The sequence below is a fragment of the Rhinopithecus bieti genome, unplaced genomic scaffold (genome assembly GCF_001698545.2).
Source record: "Rhinopithecus bieti isolate Rb0 unplaced genomic scaffold, ASM169854v2 scaffold_28121, whole genome shotgun sequence".
Taxonomy (NCBI): Eukaryota; Metazoa; Chordata; class Mammalia; order Primates; family Cercopithecidae; genus Rhinopithecus; species Rhinopithecus bieti.
This window is the reverse complement of record NW_016813094.1, coordinates 585537-612182: the sequence shown is the minus strand read 5'-3', so window position 1 is coordinate 612182 and position 26646 is coordinate 585537. Positions and strand designations below refer to the sequence as shown.

At 37.5% G+C, this 26646-nt stretch overlaps 1 long non-coding RNA gene across 1 annotated transcript in view; it reads right to left on the bottom strand.

Moving 5' to 3' along the window:
* Nucleotides 1-26148, bottom strand: part of LOC108512395 (uncharacterized) — an 86360-nt gene extending 60212 nt beyond the window's left edge. Inside the window, exons 1-2 of the long non-coding RNA XR_001880589.1 lie at nucleotides 26080-26148; nucleotides 7779-7846 (exon numbers count right to left, since the gene is read on the bottom strand). This is a non-coding gene — a long non-coding RNA (uncharacterized LOC108512395). The remainder of the gene's footprint in view (nucleotides 1-7778; nucleotides 7847-26079) is intronic.
* Between the last annotated feature and the right edge of the window lie 498 nt (nucleotides 26149-26646).

The window sequence follows — 26646 nt, the reverse complement described above, 5'->3', positions numbered from 1 at the left end:
TGTGACTTCCCAAAATTACGTATTCAGCCGGTCGTGGTGGCTCACGCCTGTAATCCCACCACTTTGGGAGGCCGAGGCGGGTGGATGACCTGGGGTCAGGAGTTCGAGACCAGCCTAGCCAACATGATGAAACCCAGACCCTACTAAAAATACAAAAACTAGCCAGGCATGGTGGCAGGCACCTGTAATCCCAGCTACTCAGGAGGCTGAGGCATGAGAATCACTTGAACCTGGGAGGTAGATGTTACAATGAGCCAAGATGGCACCACTGCACTCCATCCTGGGGGATACAGCGAGACTCTGTCTCCAAAATAAAAAAAGAGAAAATAAAACAAAACAAAACTGATATATTCATTCTTGTCAACATTATTGAGCAAATTTTAGATAACTAGTGCTATAATAGCCACACATGTACTACGCCTAGAAGAATTCAATTCATGGCCTAAAGCTCATTTGATCTTTCAACTTCCCTAACTTCCCCAAAGTAAGAATGCTTTGGTCAGTACAACTAAACCACGAGTAGACCCCATTGGTTAATCAGTTTCACAAGGATAGTTCTCACATCATGAGTGGGCCTGAGACATGCCTCCAACCCATGTGGCATATGGAAAGACAACTTGAGCAGTGCACAGAACAAAATGTCAGGGCCAGAAAAGAGGATCCCTAAGTAAGAAATGAACTTGCCACGATTTATCCACCTAGCATCCTCCCTTCCCCATTGCCCTTAGATCTGCTTGCTTCATCGCCTTTCTAAGGCTGACAAAATTAAAAAGTAGGATCACTGTTTAAAAAGGGCAGAAAATCATCCAGGGATAGATCTGTCCCTACATATTGACCAATTCCATCTTATGACATTTATGCATGTACTTAGACAAAATAGGAAAAGATGCTATTTAAGCAATTTCAAGCCAGTTTTTAAGAAAGAGTTGAATTATAGTTAAAAGTGATTCTGAAAACTGATAAAATACTGTCAAATTTGTAATGAATAGCTATTTTCACAATAGCGAATGATTTGAGTCCATTCAGCCTCTACTGTTCAAATCAGTTTGTTGCTGGCACAGCTGAAACCATTTGCTGGAGTATTTGGAATTGAATACAAAGAAAAATAAATAGTTTGACCTGACATTAATTAATATAATGTTGTTAGGAGCAATTTAGCTTGCTAGATGCAAAACCAAAATTTTTTAAGATTTAACCTTCTAGTATGAAGTACTTCTAAGCAATTTTCAGCAACTCCATATGGAATTCTTAAAATGCAGAACCAACATTATTATAATAATGGCTATGAACCAGGGACAGAAAAGAGGCAGACATTCATCCTGACAGAGATAAATAATGGCCAAAGTAAATTATTAGCTGGATACTTGTTATACATGAACTAAACCATCTCACTTATATTTATACACAAAGCATAATGTTCTGGAATCCATTCAAATGAACGCAGTAGTAGTTACTAGGGAAAAATGATTTTGATTGTATCATTAAATTTAAAGCATTCACTTTAGGCACTGAGCACAGCCCTCAAGTGGGCCTTTTATCACAGGCTTAATGTGAAGAGTGCAAGAAAAAACTTGCTAGCTAATGTTTTTAGCATCTAAAGCTCTCTCCACTTTTTGGTGAGAATATCTAAAATACTTAGGAAAAAAGTCAGCATTGCATTTCTAATTCAGCTTCAAAATAATGTGGAAATATTGGGAAAAAAAAAAAGAATGAAATGGCTGTGGGGGTGCTGGGGGGAACCACTTACTGGTTGTCTGCTGCCTGTTCAGGATAGTAAATGTCATTGGCCATAAGGGACTGTGAAGCCTCATCACTCTAGATTTCATGAAAGACAGAAACTAAAGTAGAGATAACTTGAAAAGTTCTGCTACCCTGAATCACTTACCACAAATTGAAACATACATTGGGGTTTTATGTTGAGTAATAATTGAACATGTTTTGAGAAAACTGCCTCTAATTTTGTTTTCCTGATTTTCTGTCAAAAAAAAAAAAAAAAAAAGAAATACCCATCCAATGATTAAAGTTGACCATTTTGTATAGTGATTTTTAATCTTCGTAATAGTAGTAGTTGTTGTTGTTACATATCCCTTTGAGAATCTGATGATCTCTCCAGAAAAATCCATGTACGTTCCCTTCAGTTCTGCATGTTTCAGAAGATGCATAGAAGTTTTATTCAATTTAAGAAGGTGATAATGTAGGTAGGAACAGGATGAGCAGGATAAAAAAGGAATGTGATAATGTACAACATGATGATGAAGAGCGATTCTGGAACCAGGTTTGGATGGTTCAGGGCCATCGAGCACAGCTCCACATAGAGGGAGGATAAAGAGAATGGTATCCTAGCTCTGATGGGGTTCAAATCCACCCCCACCGTTCATAAACTCCAGGAACTGTCAAGTTCTTAGTCTCCGTTTCTTCACCTGTATACTTCTGTCACCATTTTGAATATTAGAAAAAGTAATGCCTGCAAAACATTTTTAAATAAGAGGCGTGGCACGTAGTAAACACATATAAAGATAAGCTGTTACCATTGTGCCCAAGTTGGAGCTAGTATAATATCATAGAATGACATGCCAAGTTATTTTTCTAATCCTTCATTACCGACTTCTTGGATATGTTTTCTACCTGGTTGTACCATGCACATGTTCACTATTCCCATGCTTTGGAGTGTCCTCTTCTTATCCCTTTTCACACTGATAAGCTCCTACCCAGCATTTCATTTCCAACTCAAATATCACTTCCACTTGGATGGTTTCCTCAATTCCCTTGGACAGAGCTTGCTGTTCCTTTTCTATACTCATAGCATGTATTATCTCTATTATTTAACTCGTCACCTTATACTGAAGTTTTAAATCCACCTTTTTATACTCTTAGATTGTAACATTTTGTTTCTATTCCCAAGTCTTAGCATATGACTGGCAAAAAGCTAAATATTTAATAATAGATGTGTGGAAATAAAGAAATAAGAAAGAGAAGGATGGAGTAAGGGAGCGAGAAAGGAAGGAAGGGAGGCTGGTTGTATTGCCAACCTCCATCAAAATGGAATAAAAGTGAACCCATTATCTTCACCCACACCTGAAATTCCCTGGAGTTCTCTTTCTCTAGGTTTATATGTTTTTTGTTTGTTTTTTGTTTTTCAGTGCTTTCACTGTCTCCCACTTTAAAACCATAGTCCTATCTGACTTTCTTGCTCAATCCCTTAAAAGGCAATCCATTAGAATGCCATCTTATCTCTCTTTTTTTGAGATAGAGTCTACTCTGTTACCCAGGCTGGAGTACAATAGCGCAATCTCAGCTCACTGCAACCTCCACTTCCCAGGTTCAAACAATTCTCCTGCTTCAGCCTCCTGAGTAGTTGGGATTGCAGGCATGCACCACTACACCTGGCTAATTTTTCTATTTTTAGTAGACAAGAGATTTTGCCGTGTTGGCCAGGCTAGTCTTGAACTTCTGACTTCAAGTGACCCTCCTCCCTAGGCCTCCTAAAGTACTAGTATTACAGGCATGAGCCACTGCACCCGGCCAACCATTTTATCTTTCTTCATGGAATATCTTCATCAGTCCACCTTTTATTCCTTTTTTACTAATAGTTTAGAACTTGTGCCTAAAGCATTTTTAAAACCTTCCTTACTGCTCTCTCATGTCCAGTCTCTCCCTACTAAAATTTAGTTTTCCCAGAGAAAAACTAATTATGTCATTTTCTTGCTAGAATGCCTTTAAGAGTTCCCTGTTGCCTGACACTCAGTGTGCTCCAAAGTGTGGTCCCAGCCAGCCTTTTCAGAATTCTCTCACTCAATCCCTTCTCCTTTGGCCAATGAAGTAGGCACATTTCTCTTACTCCACCACACTTTTGATCTCTTCCTCTACACCATACCTTTGCTCTTGGTCACTCTCTTCTCCAATGCCCTTCCTTTTTTCTTTTTAGCTCATATAAATCTTTTAATTAATAGTGTTTTATTTATCTAAGACCTCAGACCAGTGATTTCCAGCCCATGGAGTACTAGAGATCATTTTAATGCTAAAAAAATTAAATGTTGAAGATTTCCAGGTCTGTCATGAACTGAAGGGTCTGAGATTTTAACTACTTGCAAACTAACGTTAGCCTGTTACTGTTTCATGAATGCTGGCAGAAGCAGGAGACTCCTAAAGACAAAGGACTTTGGCATAACGAAATAAGCAGCAAGCACATCAGGATACTGAGGCTCATAGCCCTTGCACCCAGTACTACCAGAGCAATCTTATGGGCCCAGATAGGTCTTTCACATCCACTGAGTTTGCTCACAGATGAGAAACCCAGGGCCTAGGGCTCAGCTTTATTATTTTTTTCTAAATTTGATTATTAATTGATACATTATATTTGAGACATTTACATGGTTTGTGTGACATTTTCTTACATGATAGAATATGTAATGGACTAGTCATGGTATTTGAGGTATCCATCACCTCAAGTATTTATTCCTATATGTTGGGAACAATTCAAGTCATCTCTTCTAGCTACTTTCAAATATAAAATACATTGTTGTTAATGGAATCAACCATATCTTTTTTTTTTCTTTGATTCTATATCTTTTTTTTCGTTTTGTTTGTTTGTTCTGTCACCCAGGCTTGAGCACAGTGGCGCGATCTCGGCTCACTGCAACCTCCGCCTCCCAGGTTCAAGCCATTCTCCTGCCTCAGCCTCCCGAGTAGATGGGATTACAGGTGTGCACCACCACACCTGGCTAATTTTTGTATTTTTGGTAGAGATGGGGTTTCACCATGTTGGCCAGGCTTGTCTCAAACTCCTGACTTCATGATTCACCCGCCTCAGCCTCCTAAAGTGCTGGGATTACAGGCATGAGCCACTGTGCCCAGCCGATTCTATATCTTTGCTACTATGTACAGTGCTGCAACAAACATGAGTGTAGATATTTCTTTGATATGCTGATTTATTTTCCTTTGGATAAAGACCCAGTGGTGGGATTGCTGGATCATATGGCACAACATTTCAGCATTATTTTTTAATATTTTTTATTTTTTTGAGAAAGCCTTGTTCTGTTGCCCAGGCTGGAGTACAGTGGCATGATCATGGCTTACTACAGCCTCAATCTCTCAGGCTCAAGCAATCCTCCCACCTTAGCCTCCTAAGTAGCTGGGAGTATGTGCAGGCCACCATGCCTGGCTAATTTGTGCGTGTTTCTTGTAGAGATGGAGTTTTACCATGTTGCCCAGGCTAGTTCTGAACTTCTGGGCTCAAGTGATTTGTCCACTTTGGCCTCCCAAAGTCCTGGGATTACAAGCCTGAGCCACTGTACCTAGCCTCCAGCATTATTTTTGAGCAAGCAGCAAACATTGTAGCAAATAATAGTCAGTCCTTTTCTCTCCAAGTAGCACGCATTTATAGGGAAGTCAGACGATGATCCCTTTATCTACTAGTTACCTGAATTACTAGCTACAGAAATGGGTTCACCAGTAGTGGGATACGCCTTGCAGTGTGTGGAGACATTCAGGGCTCATGCTTAAAAATATTAAGAGTTTTCCACTGTTAACAATATTGAGTGGCAAACATCATGACAAACAAGTATACATTCATACACTTGTATTCTATTAGTCATAGAAGTATCTACATACCTTTTTGAAAAGTAATTATATAGGTAATTTGTGAAGCCTCAGTCAGTCTACAGAAAGTGCAACTCTCATTTCTGTCATCCTTAGGGGTCTGTAATATACACAGTTTGGAAACCACTACTTTTCATTACAAAGCTCTTTGAGGTCTCAGACTGCATTTTGATGTCTTTTTATTTCCCATGACCTAGCGTAGGGTTAGGTTTATTCTAACTATTTAACAGATACTTGTTAAAAAAAAAAAAAAAGAAGGTAAATAGAATTTGCCAATAAATTCGAGTTGAAAACTATGGAGAGGCCGGGCGCGGTGGCTCAAGCCTGTAATCCTGGCACTTTGGGAGGCCGAGACGGGCGGATCAGGAGGTCAGGAGATCGAGACCATCCTGGCTAACATGGTGAAACCCCGTCTCCACTAAAAAATACAAAAAACTAGCAGGGCGCAGTGGCGGGCGCCTGTAGTCCCAGCTACTCAGGAGGCTGAGGCAGGAGAATGGCATAAACCCGGGAGGCGGAGCTTGCAGTGAGCTGAGATCCGGCCACTGCGCTCCAGCCTGGGCGACAGAGCGAGACTCCGTCTCAAAAAAAAAAAAAAAGAAAACTATAGAGATACATTTCATAGAGAGTATCAGTGAAGGCAGCTGACTTAGAAAACAACAGGAGACAAAGAGTAACTGTACATTGAACCCAGGATGTGGGGAAGCAGGTTTCCACATGAGTTTGATTCCATTTCTCTTTGGTGTGTTGTAGAATTCTGTTAAAGTTCTGAGCAGTAACAATTCAATAGCCAAAAAGAGATGCTTCTGGCAGGTAATGATATAGTAAAGTCACCATGACAGAGTTCAAATAGTAGCAGAATATTGATCAGGAGACAGAGATTCTAGTTTGAGTTCTTCCCCTAACAAGTTGTATGATATTTGACGTATATCTCCTGTCTTCATCTGCAGTGGACAGAGACAAGGCTGAATTCTGTAGGGGATGTTGTTGGGGTCTCATCATGGTAGACAGCAAACAATGGCCACACTTTTTTTTTTTTTTAAGTTCTTCCCATCAACAGAATTTCTCCATTCCTGGGGCACTGAATTGGCCCCGTGACTTCCTTTGACCAACAGAATGTGGCAGAAGTAACCTTGTGCACGCCCCAAGCCTGGACCTCAAGAAGCCTTGAAGCTTGCACTCTTGCACTGAGAACCCTCCCCCCACACAAGCAAGCTTGAGCTACCTTTATGAATCAGGGGTCAGCAAACTTTTCTGTAAAGAGTCAGATGGTAAATATATTAGCTTTGGTGCCTGTACAGTCTCAGCCTCTTTCATTTTACTGATAAAGCAGATACAGGCAAGATATAAATGAATGTACTCCAATAAAGCTTTATCTACAAAAACAAGCAAAACAACTGGATTTGGCCCATGGGTCACAGTTTCAGATCCCTATGATAGAAGATAAGAAACTATGCGAAGAGAGCCCCAGCCATGCCCACTGCCCCAGCCATCCCAGCTAAGGCCCCAGACGTGGGGGCAAGCCCAGCTTAGATCAGCTGAAACCTCCTGAGACCTGCAGCGTGGTCCAGCTGCCCTATCACATGAACAACCTGAAGACATCTGAAATGAACTCAGCCACTGCAGTTTTAAGCCTCTAGGTGGTTTGCTGCACTGCCAAAGTTCAACCATACACACATTCCTATCTTCTTTTCCAGTCTAAATTACCTGTTCTCCAGCGGCTGTAAGGTTACTGAGGGCCCAGAGCTGCTCCTACTTCAGAGAACTGCCTTACGTTAGCGATTACACTCTGCCCCCAAGGCAGTCCACGATAAATGGCCGACAAGGAGGTACAACAGGTCAAACCCCTACTGCAAAGTGGGTGCAATTCAGGAGTTGTGGGCTCTCTCTGGGAAGCTGGAGTGAGTTTTGGAGATTTCCTCTGAAATCTTGCTTTGTTCGGGAGCTTCTTCCCTGTCCTGCCTTGCTTCCCTCTCTTCCCTTCTCCTGCATGTACTCTTCCAATAGACCATTTGCACAAAAATCACCATGCCAAGTTCTGCTTTTAGGAAACGTAAGATAGCTCCTAAAATTTCTTTGGTATCCATCATAATTATAATCAGGCCACAACTTGGGATAAAAGACTGAGACACAAATGTGAAGGGCAACATAATAAACCAAAAAGATGAAATTAAACCCACCTTAAGACATGGCAAGAAGAAGAGCATGATCTTCTATGCCTCAAATGCCTTGTCTGCACCTAGAAATGCTAGTAGGGGAAGGAAAATTGAAAGTAGAATTTCTTGGAATAAAATTAAAATCCTGGTAATCTGTCTTCACTTAATATCATTTCCTTAAAATTACCAAAATCTATCAAATTTTTGAAATATATGTTTATTATATTGTCCCAAAAAAGTCCCTGTTATAGTTGGTGCATTTCTCCCCTCCAAATCTCATGTTGAAATTTGATGCACGGTGTTGAAGGTGAGACCTAGCTGCAGGTGTGTGGACGGATCCCTCATGAGTGACTTGGTGCCATTCTTAAAGGATTAAGTGAGTTCTCACTCAAAGTGCCAACAAGAGCTGACCCTTAAAACGAGTCTAACACCATTCTCTCCTTTCTCTTGCTTCTGTCTCACCATGTAATGCCTACTTCCACTCCCCCATGAATGGAAGCTTCCTAAGGCCCTCCCCCAAAGCAGATGCGGGTGCCATGCTTCTTGTACAGCCTGCAGAACCATGAGCCAAGTAAATCTCTTCTCTTTATTAATTACGCAGCCTCAGGTATTCCTTTACAGCAACACAAAATGGACTAAGACAAACCTTATTCTATTGGACACTGTGCCCACATCATGCTAATAGATAATGCTAGTCCCTAATCTTGTCTCCCTTTTGTCCTTTGTTTCCTCACTGAGAAAAAACAACACAAGTTGTTCCAACACATCGTGTGAAAATTGAGACTACTAATGAATTCATGTACATAAATTACATTGAAATCACCAGATGGACAGTAATTTGTAAATACAATATACCTATCATCATTATTCTTCAAACAGCATTCTGAGTATTCTGAATCAAAAAAAAAAAAGGAAAGAAATATTGCCATCAGCGGGTTCCCTGTAAACTGGGAATTGGGTAGCTGGCAAAAGGAGAGATCTGAAGGAAATCTGAAGAAAAAGTAATGACAGCAGCAGGGTTCCCTTTCAAAGGAAGAGAAATAAAGAATTGTCAGAGAGGAAATACTAATAACCAGCACAGTGAAGTATGTGAAAAGAATCTCTAAAAGATGTGAGATAGAAACAGAAAGACAGCCTATATCTAGAGGCTAGAAAGGGGAAATTTAAGAAAAAGGAAATGCATTTGTTGGAATAACATGAAGATGCTTCCTCCATGTGGGTATGTCTTCTAGGGATGAAAACACTCAGGAAAAGAGTGCAGTGAAAAATAAAATCAGGAATACCTTGGTAGATACACACTGGAATTTACACATTCTTAAATATGTGTTAGTTTTAAAAAATAAAGATTTAAACAAATGTTTTCTGTTTTGATTTTCATCATTTCAATTAGTTTATATTTTTTTCTAAGTGAGAATTATTATCCAAACTAAGATGGTTCTGTCATACTTGCTTTCTTAGAGAATAAAAGAAAAGAAAGAAAGGAGGGAAAGAACAGTTCAATATACAGACTTCTTTTGAAATGCTGAGCACTTCATCCAAACTTTCTATATCTTAGTTTCCTCACTTGTATGTAAATGAAAAGATCAGGATATGTTTTAAAATTCAATAATTCTTAGGGAAAAACATGAGGTTTTACTGCATGAATACTAACTGGAGGAAACATTCTAAATGGCATTTTTAAGTCAAATTGCTGTTTGTAACCTTAGAATACAACTTAGAAGAGCGACACTTTCTGCATTGCTTCAAATCTAAAAGTATTCAAAAAAAAAAGCTAATTTGGTACAGCTGGGAAGAGCTCTAAGGATGTATGTTAATCTAATGACTGTTTAGTATAGGAAATTATAGCTTAAATAATTTATATGAATTTGGATATTCATTAAGGTTTAACAGCATTTGAGAAAGAGTAATTTTAAGACCAGGAACTAAAAATAGTGGCATTTGCTTTCACAGAAACCATAAGTAAATGGCAAAGCATATAATTAACGTACACATTACTTCATTTTAGGGTTTATACAAACCAAGAGTTACACAAACTATAAGACATTTTGAGTTCAATGCATGTGGTTATTTTCAGGGAATTAAAAAATCTGTAAGATTGAAAAGGAATCAACTAGATAACTTTAAAATAAAATTAGCAGGAAGGCTTAGGGAAGCATTTTTATGGATAAATTTGACTTCATCATAATCAAGAGAAGGGTGTAAAGACAGACTAGGGAGAAAGATGGCAAAGGATAATTAGGAAGCAACATCCCAAAGCAGGTGAAAGCCATGAGAATTCCTCTCTCACATGGAAGGGGATTCCCTGAAAATGCACAGAAGTAATTGTCCCTCAGGAGGGGAAGAGGCGAAAGCAAAGGTAATTAACTACTAGTTGCCAAGACATTTGCTTTTTCATGGACTTCAATTCTGCTCTTCTTGTCTCCTTCTAAACCACTCCTTCTTGGCCACTGGTATGAGGAAGTGCTTCCTGAACTCATGTGGTTCAAATCTCTCTCCCTGTGCCCCAAGTCTCATTTCAATTTTGATGATTGCCCTCTGGGTACTGGTACTCCATGGATTTGATTGGGTTCCATGATTGACTTCTGATTTGAATTCTCTAAATTACCATGAATATTACCATCTGAAATGTTCCCTATTTTTTACTCTTCTGACAAAATCCACCCCTACTTCCATGGCTGTAACTATTTAGTCATTACAAAATATTTGAATTGGCTAATCAAGATATTTGATATACGCCACAATCCAGACTGTTGTCATATAAAACACACGTTTCATACCTTTGGTCTTCAATATGAAGAATTTCACATTGCTTATTATTTAGGCACCAATACATTATATAATATATAATTTTAAAATTATGTGTAATTCTATATTATTAAAATATACAAATATAATTTACGTATATTAATAACAGTGTTACAGACTTTCAATAAATCAGCATGTTAATCTCACAACTAAGATTTTGTTAATAACTGAAAAGTATTTTATTCTGGTAAAGTATACATAATACAAAATACCATCTGAACTATTTGAAAGTGTAGAGTTTTGTGGCATTAGCATATCACATTGTTCAGCAACATCGCAACCATTCATCTCCAGAAGGTTTTCATCTTCCCAAACTGAAACTCTGTAACCACTAAACACTAACTTTTCATTCTCCCTCCTCCCAACTACTGACAACTACCATTCTCTTTTCTATCTCTATGAATTTGACTACTTTAGTTACCTCATATAAGTTGGCTCATACAGTATCTGTCCATGTATGACTCATTTATGACAGCTAGCATAATGTCTTCAAAGTTCATTCACGTTTTAGTGTCAGAATTCCTCTTCCTTTTTTTGGGGGGGGGTTGCGGGGGGACGGAGTCTCCCTCTGTCTCCCAGGCTGGAGTGCAGTGGCGCGATCTCGGCTCACTGCAAGCTCCGCCTCCCGGGTTCACGCCATTCTCCTGCCTCAGCCTCCCGAGTAGCTGGGACTACAGGCGCCCGCCACGTCACCCGGCTAGTTTTTTATATTTTTTAGTAGAGACGGGATTTCACCGTGTTAGCCAGGATGGTCTCGATCTCCTGACCTCGTGATCCGCCCATCTCGGCCGCTCCCAAAGTGCTGGGATTACAGGCTTGAGCCACCGCGCCCGGTCGAATTCCCTTCCTTTTTAAGGCTGAATAGCATTCCATTGTGTGTGTGTGTGTGTATGTATATGTAATTTTTATACACACACACACACCACATTTTGTTTATCCTTTTAAACATTGATAAACACATGAGTTCTTTCTTGGCTATTATTAAGAATGCTGCTATGAATGTGGATGTACAAATATTTGTTAAAGTTTCTGCTTTCAATTCGGAATGGTCATAGTTTTTGTTTCATTGTTTATATTTAAAGTCTACAACATTATGTTACAGGATACAGAGATACTGAAAAGGTTACTATAGTGAAACAAAGTAACATATCTACAACCTCACACAGTTACATATTGTGTGTATGTGTGTGTTGGTAGCAATAGCAGCTATAATCTACTAATTTAGCATGAATCTCACATACAGTACAAATTTACTGCCCATGGTCTTTGTGTTACAACATTAGATCTCTAGACTACAGAGAACTCAATCGTGAAAAAACAAATAACCCAGTTAAAAAATGGGAAAAAGACCTGACTAGATATTTCTACAAAGAATACATAAAAATGGCCAACAGGTATGAGAAAATGTGCTTCACATTAATAAAAGGGAAACACAAATCAAAACCACTATGAGATACCATCTCACCTCCCATTAGGATGGCTGATAACAAAAAGACAAAAGACATCAAATGTCAGCAAGGATGTGAAGAAAAGGGAACTCCTCTCTACCGTTGATGAGAATTTAGGTTGCTACAGCCATTAAGGAAAACAGTATGGAGATTTCTAAAGAAATTAGAAATAGAACTACCATATGACCCAGCAATCCATCTTCTGGGTATATACCCAAAGGCAATAAAGTCACTAGCACATAAACATATCTGCATACTCATGGTCATTGCAGCATTAGCTACAACAGCCAAGATATGTAAATGACCTCTGTATCTGTCAACAAATGAATGGATAAAGAAACTGTGGTACAGACATAAAATGGAATATTATTCAGCCCTAAAAAAGAACCAGATCTTGCCATTTGCCACATGTATGAGGCTGAAGGATATTATGCAGACAGATGACAAATATTTCATGATCTCACTTATATGTAGACTCTAAAACAAAAATTCAAACAGAAGAGAAAGAACAAAACAGGGATGGGAGGGAGGGGGGAAGAAATAAGGGGACGTAGGTTAGAGGATACAAAACTAAGTATTTCAAAAATTACTTTAGTGCCTGGTTAATTATCCTGCTCCTAGCTACTCAATACATTTCTACTAAATGCAAAATAGCATTCCCAATTTCCCATGATTATTTTGTTGTCAAATATTAACATTTGTCATTTTAGTAAAATGATAGGAATTACTTTTCTAATTAATAAAATGAATCCCTATTTTCCTTTAGGAGTCTTCATAGAAATTGTTACAAAATAGTTGGAAGGAAATGTACAATGAAAGGTTATTTTAAGAAAGGTTATATGAAGAATTGCTTCTTAATTAACAATCCTCTTTACCAATTTAGTTGTAATTGGTGTCCTTATAAAAGTGAAGTTTATGTAGCATTAAGATTCTTCCTTAAGGCATGTAGTAATCATTTAAAGGTGGACTAACATACAATGAAGGTTAACCAGTAAGTCAGGTTGCACTATTGGTAAGTTTGTGCTGTTAGTGTACACTTTCAAATAAAATGAATTTCGTTGAATTAGATGCTGTTACCTTTCTAATTTTACCGGCAATTTTAAAAGAAAATGAAATCCTTCACCTGAAAAAGTAAAGGTCATTTAACTTCCTTTGCATTGTTTGTAATCTTTTAAAAATATTCTAGGCCGGGCGCGGTGGCTCAAGCCTGTAATCCTGGCATTTTGGGAGGCTGAGACGGGCGGATCACGAGGTCAGGAGATCAAGACCATCCTGGCTAACACGGTGAAACCCCGTCTCTACTAAAAAATACAAAAAACTAGCCGGGCGAGGTGGCGGGCGCTTGTAGTCCCAGCTACTCAGGAGGCTGAGGCAGGAGAATGGCGTGAACCCGGGAGGCGGAGCTTGCAGTGAGCTGAGATCTGGCCACTGCACTCCAGCCTGGGCGGCAGAGGGAGACTCCGTCCCAAAAAAAAAAAAAAAAAGAAAAAAAAAAAAAAAAAAAAATATTCTAACGAAAAATATCATTAATATCTAAATTCATAAAGATTCCCTCCACTTTAGTCTCTTTACCTTATTAAATATACTCTCATTACTGATGCTAATTGTGAAAATAAACCACACATGCTCCAATCACATTTTTCTTTTTTCTTTTTTTTGAGACAGAGCCTTCGCTCTGTCACGCAGTGCTGGAGGGTCATTGTTGCGATCAGCTCAGGCAACCTCCGACTCCCGGTTCAGGCATTTCTGTACCGTCACCTGATATAGCTGGGATACAGGCGTGCACATCACCACGCCTGGCCAATTTTTTTTTTTTTTTTTTTTTTTTTTTTTTTTTTTTTTTTTGCCATTTTAGTAGAGACAGGGTTTCACTGTGTTGGCCAAGCTGGTCTCGAACTCCTGACCTCAAGTGATCTGCCTGTCTCGGCCTCCCAAAGTGCTGTGATCACAGGCATGAGCCACCACCCCCGGTCTAAATAACTTCTTAAAAATAATATGTAATTATAACTTCAAATGTTATAGATGTAGAAGAAACCTATTAGAATCCCTGATTTTTCAGTGGCAAAAGTAACATCTCTCTGCTGTTTTTACAAAGAAAAAAAAAAAAAGCTGATACCTATACATATACAGGTATGGTATAATATAATATGTACACAGAATACAATAAACATAATAACATATACCTATATCACACATGTCTATGAAACAGCACTGATCATTCACTCTATCACCACATGTTGAATGCCTATAATATACCAGGCACTCTTCTGGAGAAAATGACATGACATCTAAGGTAACTAAAGATCTGACGTAACACAGTCTATTTTACATGAACGTGATTGCTTTTAAATACCTTCTGATAAAGAAAAATAATCCTAACATTTTGTATATAAAGGGTAGTGTAGACCCACTACAGGTTTTGACTCCAGATTGACCTGGTTTCAAATAACTATTGCGTCACTTACTAGATATGTGATTTATGTAAGTTACTTAGGTGATTTATGTAAGTTACTTTAAGTTCTTTAAAAAAAGAACTTATGTATGTTCTTGCATCTATGAAATGGAGACAATAATATAGATTTTTAGGGGGTGGTTGTTGCATGATAATTATATATACACACACACATATAGCTTAACACCATACCTCACACACCCTTCAAAAGGTAGTTCTTATTGAATCTCATTGCTGTGATTCAGGAAATATGTACGATGACACTGTATTAGTTTTCTATTGCTTCACTAACAAATTACCACAAATATAACCACTTAAACAGAAGTTTATTATGATTTTATAGTTTTATAGATCATTAGTACAACACAAGTTTCATCAGGCTAAAATCAAAGGAACTGCACTTCTTTCTGCAGACTCTAGGGAGGATACAATCCTGTTTTCTTCCCTTTTCCATCTGCTAGGGGCCACCTGCATTTCTTGGTTTGTGGCCTCTTTAATCTATTTTCAAAGCCAGCGACAATGGGTTGAGTCCTCTCATCACATCTCTCTGGCCACCAGAAAAACCAGAAAAGATTTTTTTGCTATTAAAGATTCATATGATTGCACTGGACACACAAAGATAACTTAGGAAAACCTCCCCCATCTCAAAGTCTGCAAACAATGACATCTGCTAAGTCCCTTTTGCCCTGCATGGTAGCACATTCACAGGTTTCAAAGATTAGAGCACGCACATATTTAGACAGCACTACTCGACCTACTAACGACACCACGGGACCAACTGGAAGGGTCCTGTATTGTGGCAACAAGTGGCAGGAACTCAGATGTAACTATTGCTGCTGCTGGCATTGGACATTCCTAGAAACATGGAACTTAATGCTGAAGAAACTTTCCATTCTTCCTCTACCCACGTGAAATCGTGTTAGTGTAAATGCTATTAAGTTAGAAGCAATCATGCTCTACGACTATCTTAAGAGAGCAGTGTGAAGTCAGAATTAAAAATACGCCCATTTATGTTGAAATCCTTGGGCTCTCTGACACTACTTTCATGTCCCTAATCAATATATCCCATGGCTGCAACTACCTGGGGCTTTACTGTTTAACCATTTTACACTCTATGTGAATGTTCTTCTCCACAATGTATGTTCTGCTCAACTGTCTTAGCAAGACAGCACGACTGGTTTGGCAGCTTCATCTCAATTAAGCAAATGAATTATTCTAAATGGATCTACCTAAGTAGTTTGATCCTGCCACCATCTCACATGTTCTGTCTAACGAACAAAGATGTAATAAACAATTTAAGTACATCATTTGGCCACTATATTTAATTCCTTTCATCTTGTAAAGAAAATAACATATTTGTCATTTTAAAAAGCAATGAAATAGAGTGGAAATTTTGTTTTACCTAGTCTTAAAATCAAGGAATTTAATGCAACTTCATTAAAGCCGATGAATATTTTTGGTATATCTACAAAGTCAGGCACCAGGGCCTCAGTAGATGGACCACATTTGTTCATCGCACTCAAAGACGCTAAACTATAATGGAGGTAAAAACCCATAGATTCTACCATCGTAACCCCTCATTTAAACAATAAGGAACTGGATTCTGAAAGGTTTAAATGCAGCTGATTCCACCTTTGATGCATAATCCACCTTCATATCCCCCAAAGTAGAATTCATTAGAAAGATTGGGCTTCTGAGATTAGGGAGGTCAAGGCATTCAGCAGAACACTGACTCTAATTATCTTGGTAATCCAAGAGAGAAAAGTGGTGCAAAAGATATCAAGCACATTAATAATATTAGAGAAGCAATAATAGAAATAGCTAGAGCTCCCTTGTCAGACACATCAGGGCTTTCATCCCAGTCCAGTATGTTAGCTTGTGATCTTCACCAAACTGCTTGACCTTTCTAAGCCTCAGATACCTCATTTGCAAAGCATGGAGACATCATAGCATGGAGTATAAAAATGCAGACTTCTGGCTTCAGAATCACATGAGTTTGAATGTGATTCTGCCATCTTCAAGCTGGGTGATGTTGAGTTCATTCACCTCCTTTAATATTACTCTCACTGATATTGGAATAACACCCGCCTCAAAGGTATTAACTCCTTGTTACAAGGAGCAAATGGGGTACATAGAGCACTTAGGGCAGTGTCTGAGTAACAGCAAGCAGTCAGTAAATAGTAACAAGTGTAACTGCAAATTAATTTGATGATGCTTTGTGAAGATTATTAATAAATGCAAACCAATTCCCTCATACATGACAATTGCTATGGTCTGATGTTTATGTCTTCTCAAGACTCATATGTTGAAATCCTCACTGCCAAGGTGATGGTCTTAAGAAGTGGAGCCTCTGGGAGGTGATTAAGTCATGATTTGGTTTAATGCCCTTGTTATACCAGCCTGAACGAACTATTAAAGCAATGTTGTGACTATCTACATTCTAATAGTAATTGTATATTTTTAAAGTCTCTTTAACCACGAAACCTATCCTCATGCCCCAGTAACTGAATGATTAATTTGTCCTCACTTCACAAAGTAGAAATTTGACTTTGGTAAGGTCCAAATGGTTCAGGATCAAATATTAAAGTAGGAATGAAGAAAGAATTCAAACTCAGTGACCCCTGGCTCTCTATTCACTGCTTTACCTGTTAAATTATATCACCTTGGCAGTTTAACAGTACACTGGAAACATTTTCGAGGAAGAATATTTATACACACAACTCTTGGCACCATAAATATTTGTCTGAATTTATCCTGCTCCAGGCCAATCAACACCTTATGAAACTTGTGATTTAAAAGGCTTGGATTTTTATTCATGCAATGTTAATATAATGGAAAACAATTCAGTATCTCCAGCAGGAATGATTTTACAGGCATTAAGCAGGTGGCAGACTACATAAACTTTACCTTTCTTGACATTTTAAACAACTAATAGTTTTAAAGCATGTACATTTTTGTGTCATTTAAATAGGAAAATTATTAATGATAAATAAAGGTTGTAAGAGACATAAATTTGAGGCATTTTGTTTACACTGAGTTAAGGACATATAAACTTTGATAAATGTTAGTGGAAGTTACCAACACACATTCCTTTCATAGCAATGGAAGACCTCTTTGTATAATTTCAAATAACCCTTCTAACTTGTGAAAAATGAATAAGGAACTGGAGTATATAGAACACCAAAGTATAATAACAGCAGAAATAAGTGAGCTTACTCCAGTTTATTTCTGAGTTAAATACTAAGCAATAATTCCAAAAAAGTACATTTCATGAGGCTTATCTTTCATGGCACTTTTCTTCTGACCTAGCCCAAAGAGAATGCCCTCATTTTTTACTACTCATTCCCCCATAACAATTCCCTGGCTTCCTTCCTTACCTGCTGTGCTTTTGTAATGCTGTATTGAATTAGAACTATAATTAGTCAGCATCTACTCATTTAGTCCACAAGTATGTATTTAGCACCAGGTACCATTTGTGATAATAAACAAGAGCACTCTCCCTGCTCTCCAAAAGCTTATAGTCCAGTGGGGAGAACACCAGTTAAGCAGAAGGTTTCAAAACAGTGTGATAGCATCTGAGGCATGTAGTGTGGAAAGGGCTAAGGCTTAGGTAAACAGGGTGTTCTGGAAATGCATGGAGATAATGTAGCTAAATAACTTCAAGGACTCAGATGCTAGACAGAGAGCACCTGTTGAGCAAGGCACTGTGTTGGGACATTGTAAAATATAAATTCAGCCCCTGCTGCCCAGAAAATTCACTGTAATTGGGAAGATGGAGGCCAAAGCTCTCTCCCCTTTTTTCCAGAACCAAACTGCCTCCTAGACATCTTCACTTGGATGTCCCACCAGAGCTAAAACTTATTAGACTCAATGCTTATTTGTTTTCTCCTCCAATCCCCAAACCGGATCCTCACCTCCAACATTCTGTCTTAACAACTACCCTAACCCATCCAGTTACTAAATTAGAATGAGAAGGAGCATTCCATGGGTCACTTCCTACTTCACCTCTTACTTCACAAGCATAGGACAATGTTTGGGAGGGTGAGTAGTAACAAGACGGGAATAGTTCACAAAGGTTTCATGGGACAAGCTGAAAACTGTAGGCATTATCCTATAGACAATTTTGCCATTCAATCACTGCTAGCACTGCCTTGTCACATAGCTAAATGAAAGAATATATTTATAAGGCACTCTGTGAATTTTCATTAGTGATAAATAGGCTCTGATTAATTTTAATGTCTGGCTGGGAAACAGGGAGAAAATTTGTTAAATCATAAAATGCATTCTAAAGTCAAACATTAATGGGAAGGGATCATTATTTAAATTAAAAAATTCCATGTGTGCATGTGAATATATACATATAAATAGCATATTCTAAAGCCAAATATTAATGGCAATAAAACTTTTTATAAGGAGCATACCAGATAATTCATATCAAATAGTATCTCTTGAAACTAATTATCTCTGTGGACCACAGAGACACAAGTTGAACATCCCTGGTCTGAAAATCTGAAATCCAAAATGTTCCAAAATCCCAAAACTATTTTCGGTAAACATAGCATTACGAGTGGAAAATTTCATACCTGACCTCATGTGATGGGTTGCAGTCAAAATTTTGTTTCATGCACAAAATTATTGCAAATCTTGTGTAAAATTACCTTCAGGCTATGTGTATAAGATGTATATGAAACACAAATAAATTTTGTGTTTAGACTTGGGTCCCATCGCAAAGATTTCTCATTATGTATATGTGTATATTCTAAAATACCCCCAAAAAACCTGAAATCTGAAACACTTCTGGTCCCAAGCATTTGGGATAAGGGATACTCAACCTGTAAAGGCTTATAAGCAAAGTTTTTGCATTGAATAGAACTCCACTGACATCGTGCCTGTGATATTCTTCTACTATGTGACCTGGGTCAAGTCATTTAACCTCTCTGAGTCTCAATATCCTCACTTATAAAATGCATATATACCCAACCTGTCAGGTTTTTATGTGAGCATTAAATAATATAATTGAAGCATAAATATATGGTAATAATTCAACACATTATAACTACAACTAGACTCACTTCAAAGAGAAGCCAAGGAGAAAAATGGCATTTTGCTTAGGAAGAGGTCATTTTAAAGCATCAACTGGCTTTTCAAGGGAGCAGCATTTAATAGCTGTATGACATATTCTAACAAGATGGTGGAAAATGATAAACTAAAAATGATCCAGATGCAAACACTCAGAAATGCTGGATAAAATCCACCTAAATCCACAGTTGAAAGTCCAAGAACAAAAGTACTCAGGAGTTAAAACAAAAGACAGTTGAAAAACTAAAGTAGTATACGAATATACTGGCAGCTGTCCTTACTGTGGATGATAGGTGTGGTCAGCTTCCATAAACTTACAGCCTGGGTTTAAATACCGTAAGTGAGAAGAAATGAGGCCTTGGGCCCAAACAGGAGGAGGAAGTTAGAACTAAAACCCCTACCGAAATCTGGAACCTCAAAATATTTCACTATTGATGACAAGTAGACTAAAGCAAAAATATACTCACATACAAAATAACAAGGAAGCTATGTCTCTGCCATGGGCTTAGGTAGAAAAAAAAAAAAAAGAGAGAATCTCCCCTGAAAATCAAAAACAACTGACCAGCACCTAGTGTGGGTTTGGGTTCAGAATTCTTCTACTACTTTGTCTAGGAACTCCCAAGCCAAAGTATTAGCAACAATAGCAAAATTATTCCGAGCATTGATAGCCTGTAGGGTATCTGGTAGAAGCAGAAGCAAATCTGCACTGGAGAGTCATGAATTCCACCTAAGCTCACTACATACCTAAAAGTACCCTAAAATTGCAATACTAAAAATATGTTTAAAGTTACTTTTAAATATTCCATATGAGCAATGATTAGCAGGGACAGCCAAAAGGATTAGAATTCCACAAACTTCATATTATAAAAGACTCCGATAAACCCTTTGGAAATGAGCATGTTTAAAATTATTGAAAGAGAAATCAACTTCTAAAAAGAACAAGACATAATGGAAAAAGACTGGCTAGCTTTGAGAAAGAACAGTTCAAACTTGTAACAGTAAAAAATATAATCATAGAAATTAAATCTTAACAGGCAGATGACATAGGAGATAAAACAAAATGTAAGGCACAATTGACAAATCGAAAGATAAGGAAAATACCTAAAATGTATCAAAGAGAGATAAGGAATTACGAAAATAAAAGACAATTTAAGCATCAAAGAAAGCAAAATCAGATGTTCAAATATACAGCTCTTTGGAGTTCTGGATAGTGATAACAGAGGGAATGTAGAAATATTACTCAAAAATATAATGGCTGTGAATGTTACTAATTGTAATGTATTCAGGCTGTCATTCATGAGTTGAAAAGCAAAAGATCCTCTCAAGATTAATAGATGGGTGGGTAGATAATAAATGATAATAGATAAATAGATACATAAGTAGACAGATGATTGATTGATTGATTGATTGATAGACAAATAATATTGAAGCTGTAGAGTTACAGTCATAGAGAAAGTATTTAAAGAAACCAGAAAAAAAAAAAGACAGATTATTTACAAGGGATCAACAATAGACTGACAGCAAACTTCTGAACAATAAAAGACAGAAGACATTACATTTAAAAGCGAGAAGAAAGTAAACTGTTAACTTAGATTTCTCTATTTCCATAAGGTAAATAGTTCTATCTACTACTGGAAAAAGTGAACTGTATATTACATTTATTTCTTTGGAGAAACTTTCAATACGGACTATAACCTTATTTGACTACATAACATACATCCTTTTAAAAGGCAAAATAACTGAATAAAAATACAAAACAAGATCCCTTGCAGCTCTATGATTCATCAGTTTGGGGATTTAAAATTCAATACTTCATCTTTGAAGATGCTGATTTCTAAAGTGAGTTATTCTTCCAGGTCCCATGTGCCTCAAAACAAACAAAAACTACGAACAAACAACGAATATGAAATCCCTCCTAGAGAGATTTAATTTAATTTGCACTTAAAATATTATACAAAACCAGCAGTGTACAGTAGTCATCACTAAGTTTTTTGTGGCGTAACTTTAATTGGTTCGAAAATCAAGGGCCACCAGATCTTGCTCTATGTATAACATTAAAAAGTTGGAATTCGTGGATTTCTTACATTTGACCACCAAAAGATACGCCAGCTCTGAGTTATTAGGCTGTGCTGCCCTGTTTAAAAAACAAAAGCAGAAAAGCCAATTACAACATCTTATTATTAAAGATTGTGAGATTTTGACCCTGAAAGGTATTTTTATTTTCCAGCTTGGTGAAATATTCCTAGTGGAATTCACAGGAAGTGGAGAGCCAGCTGGAAAGAAGGGAGCCTTTGAAGTGGCTGTGCCTGTGAGGGACCCTCAGTGTCAAGGGGCTGCAGAGCTCTGATATCCCATGGGTGCCTGAAAGAAGCTTTTTCCTCTGTTGATGAGTTCTCAGTCAGTTAGATATTTTCTGTCTTCACTAATAATTTTCATATTACAAATGTGATTACAGCGGTTTACATTTTTTTCCAAACCAAACAATTGGGTAAATTTCAATATAAACTCTTTCCAGTCTACGCATGTATAAGTATTTTAAACATTCTACATACCTTTAAAAGATACTTGGACTGCCTAATAAATAAGGTTAGCAATCTTAATGACTGCAGTTGAATATGTCTCTTACAAGAATGGAGATAACATTCTTTCATATTGATTAAATCTTTAGCAATTTCCTAACCGTATTCAAATAAAATCTGTATACCCAATAAAATCTGCAGATTAAGAAATTAAACATGTTTATATTGTGTTACCTATTATTTTTCTTTATAAACTACAATGATATCTTTATTTTTTTCAAGACATCAAAAAAAGAAAGGAAAAAAAACAATTTTAAAGAATGAAAATAGACCAGGCCTTCCTTCACATCCAGGTTAAACAGATATCTTTGTTCAGAACTACAAACAAATACATAAAACAGCCAAAAATCATCTTACTCACAAGCACCTTCAGACTATTACAAGAATTGAAAGGTAGCCAAAGATTTGTTCTCTGACAAGTACTCAAGTATTCTAACACTAACATGAAAGGGTACGACAGTTACCCTCACAGGATGATGACTTTTGTTTCGTAAACCATCTTAAACACTAAATTATTAAACTGAAACTTGGTTTTTAAATGATGAAATTAAAGTCACAGGTTCATATCCCAGAAAAGGTGAGTGGGAATAAGCCTGAATTGTGCGAGACCATTGGGTATGCAGCCGTGATTTCAGGGGAAGCAGCATAGACGTTTTTCAGCTTGGGTTTAAGCTTGGAGTGAATTCCATGGCCTCCTTAGGCCTGTGTTGTCTTTCTTATCACTGCCTAGCGATCTCTGCATATAAGGGACAAGGAACAATAATAATAGCTAATGCTTACTGAATAGTGAATATAAACTGGCCTTGTTTTAATCATTTTACATATACCACCTCATTTAGTCCTCATAAAAACCCTGAGGTAGGCAGTCTACCTCATGTACAGTTCCGTTCGACAGATAAGAGAAGAAAGGCAGAGCAGGGTTAATTTACTTGCCTGAAAATCACTGTTAGCAAGAGATGGGTGATTTGAATACAGGTACATTTATATATGCACACACAGAACCGGTGCGTGCACGCGTGTGTGTGTGCGAGTCTGTGTGTAAACACAGTAACATAAAACTTACCGTTCTAATCATTTTCAAGTATACAATTCAGTGACATTAAGTGCATTCACAACATTGTACGACCATTACCCCTATCAATTTCCACAACTTTTTCATCATCCCAAACAGAAGCTCTCTACCTTTTAAGATGAATTAACCTTTCTCCCTCCCTCAGTCCCACAGCCTGTCTTTTTAACTACTTCCTTCTTTTGAGTAAATGAAGTAAAACTGAATCTCTGTAACAAAACTGAGAAAGAAACAAACTAAAATCATTTTGTCATCCCAAATCCTTAATAATGGAAAGTCTGAGGATGTATTTTAGGCAGAATAAAGATAATACCAGGGAGGAGGTCTGAGTATGAGAAGGGATCATAAGCAGAGATATCGTTAAATTTTTTATTAAATCTCAACAATACTGATTGAATAAAATAATAGCATTTAATTTCTGTCTTTAAAGATCAGCAGAATTAAAATATCAGGAAACACCGCATGTAAATTAGAAAGGAAGTAAGAGCAAAGTTAAAGCATTTTAAGGTTCTTGTAATTTTCAGGATGAAGGTAAATGTTTTGATACTTCTAGAAGAATAGACGCGGAACACATAGCTTCTAAACAAGTTGAGGAGAAAAAAGTAAAAGGAAAAAACGACGGCCGGCACTGTGGCTCACGCCTGTAATCCCAGAACTTTGGGAGGCCGAGACGGTGGATCACAGGAGATCGAGACCATCCTGGCTAACACGGTGAAACCCCGTCTCTACTAAAAATACAAAAAATTAGCCGAGCGTGGTGGCGGGCGCCTGTAGTCCCAGCTACTTGGGAGGCTGAGGCAGGAGAATGGCGTGAACCCGGGAGGTGGAGCTTGCAGTGAGCCGAGATCACTCCACTGCACTCCAGCCTGGGCGACAGAGTGAGACTCCGTCTCTAAATAAATAAATAAATAAATAAATACACAAAAAATGAAAGAAACACACACACACATAACAGAAAATACTTGACATAGGTATATTGATGCATAGAGTATAATATATATATTGAAATGCCTACCTTAGAGAAGTAGAAATGTTCAACATTAATAAGTTTAGTGAGCAACCCAGAAATTTAGAAAAAGAACAGAAAACCAAAAACAAAGAAAATAAGAGGAAAGAAATATTAAAAGTAAAATCATAACAATGAGAAGCGAAAACATACAATAGAGAGAATCAGCAATGCCAAAAATTAAGCCTTTGGACAGATTAATAATACAGAAAGACTTCTGGCTAGATCAATTGAAAGACAAATAGAAGACACAAAATAAAAAATATTTGTAATAAAAAAGAGACATTACAGTACATGCTACAGAGATTTTAAAAAGGCGACATGTTTTTAGGGGCAACAGTAATGTCAAATATCTTGAAAATGTCGTCAAAATAGATATATCCTTTAAAAATACAAATTCCAAAATTTACTCAAAGAGCAGGTAAAAGTTTAGTAGTCTTAGAGCCATTAAAGAAATTAGTCAGCAGTTAAATATCTTCTCCAAAGGAGAACACTAGGTCCAAATGGCTTTGTAGCAGATAATTTCAATCCTACACAAGTTTTCAGAGAATAGAAAAGTAATAGTCTCCTCAATACATTTCTAATGTAGTTCTCAAGCTTGAGATGGAGCGCTCAAGCTGTGATACCAAGGAAAAACAAGGAAAACAGCACTTATCAATCTTACTTATGAGCATAAATTCAACAAATTGAGCACAGCATTGTTTAAAAGTATATATATGTCAAGACCCAGCTGGAATTATTTCAGAAACATAGGATAGAATTAATAATAATAAAGTATTAAAATCAGTTACTACTCTAAAAGAATAAAAAAGAAAAATTTTGTTATTACCCCAATGGTTACAAAAAAAGGGGGTTGATGAAATTCAGTATCACCCATAAAAAATCCAAGCAAGGAGACAAACAAGAAAATGGCAAGAGAGAAATTTCCTAACCTGAAAAAGAACATGTATAAAAATAGCATTAAAATAAATGCCACACTTAATGGCAAAACATTGAGAATATTTACTTTAAGATAAAGCAGCTTAATGTCAAAGATATTCATTATTATCACTTCCACGGCAAAAAGGTAAAACAAAATAAAATTGCATCCATACTTTGTATCATACATAGACATTAACTTTAAATTGATTCAAGACTAAAACTTAGTTGTTGAAGACAGTTTATCTTCATGATTTCAGAATTGGGAAAGATTTCCTAAGACCCTGAAAGTTCCAACTATAAAGAAAAATATTAATAAACACAACTTCATTAAAACTTCAAACTTTTGCTCATCGAAAGATACTATAAAAGCAATAAAGAGCCATATAGTAGAAAAATCTTTGCTCCATGTATAAGTGACCAAGAATTAGTATTCATATATAAAAGAACTTCTATACGTTAATATGAAAAGAAAATCCACTAAAAACATGGGCAAAAGACCTCTTCTGAAGTTTCAAACACAATCATGGAAGGAATCACACTTTATTGTGTAATCATGATGTCACCTGGTCTCCTCACTACTTAAAATCTAAATAAGATTAATTCAGACACCCAAATGCATGGATTGTGGAAATTCAAAATCTTCCCTAATTATATTCAGATTCCTGGGAATGGAGAAGGTGGAGGTGTGCCTTAAATTCTCATAATCTCTTCTGATATGGTTTTCTTCCTCAGGTTGAATTTTTTACCCCTGCCCTGTGTCTCATGCCTATTTTTATATTTTCATCCTGGGGTCATCCCAAATATAGAACAAAGGTCCCTCTTCTATCCCATCTCCCAAAAGCTACAAAAATCAAGCCTATTAAGTGTAACAAAACTTCTACTGGAGATTTGGGGATCCCAAGGAGGGACAGATTTATGCCATGAAGCACTCCAGGCTTTAACCTTTCTGGCATCTCTGACACCCACCTCATTTCCAACACTACTTCTCTGATCCTACCCTCTCTTCTCCACCTGGCTCACAGAAGCAGAACTGTTCCTTCCTTACTTTCATTCCTGCCAACACCCATTCCCTCAGGGTCTCCCTGTCCTAGTGAATGTTGCATAAACAAAACAATACCGCCGGGAAAGGAGTTCCGGAGGCAGCTGATAAGATAACATAATTTCGCCCTGCTGCATTTAAAAGAAACAGAAATATGCCAGGATTTGTAATAAGTAATGATTGTTGTAAAGATATCTCATACACTGAGAATTTTGAGAGCACTCACATCTGTTGAAAATTGATTTGAGGCCGGGCGCGGTGTGGCTTACGCCAGTAATCCCAGAACTTTGGGAGGCCGAGGAGGGCTGATCACGAGGGCAGGAGATGGAGACCACGGTGAAACCCCGTCTCTACTAAAAACACAAAAAATTAGCCGGGCGAGGTGGCGGGCGCCTGTAGTCCCAGCTACTCGGGAGGCTGAGGCAGGAGAATGACGTAACCCGGGGGGCGGAGCTTGCATGAGCCGAGATGGCGCCACTGCACTCCAGCCTGGG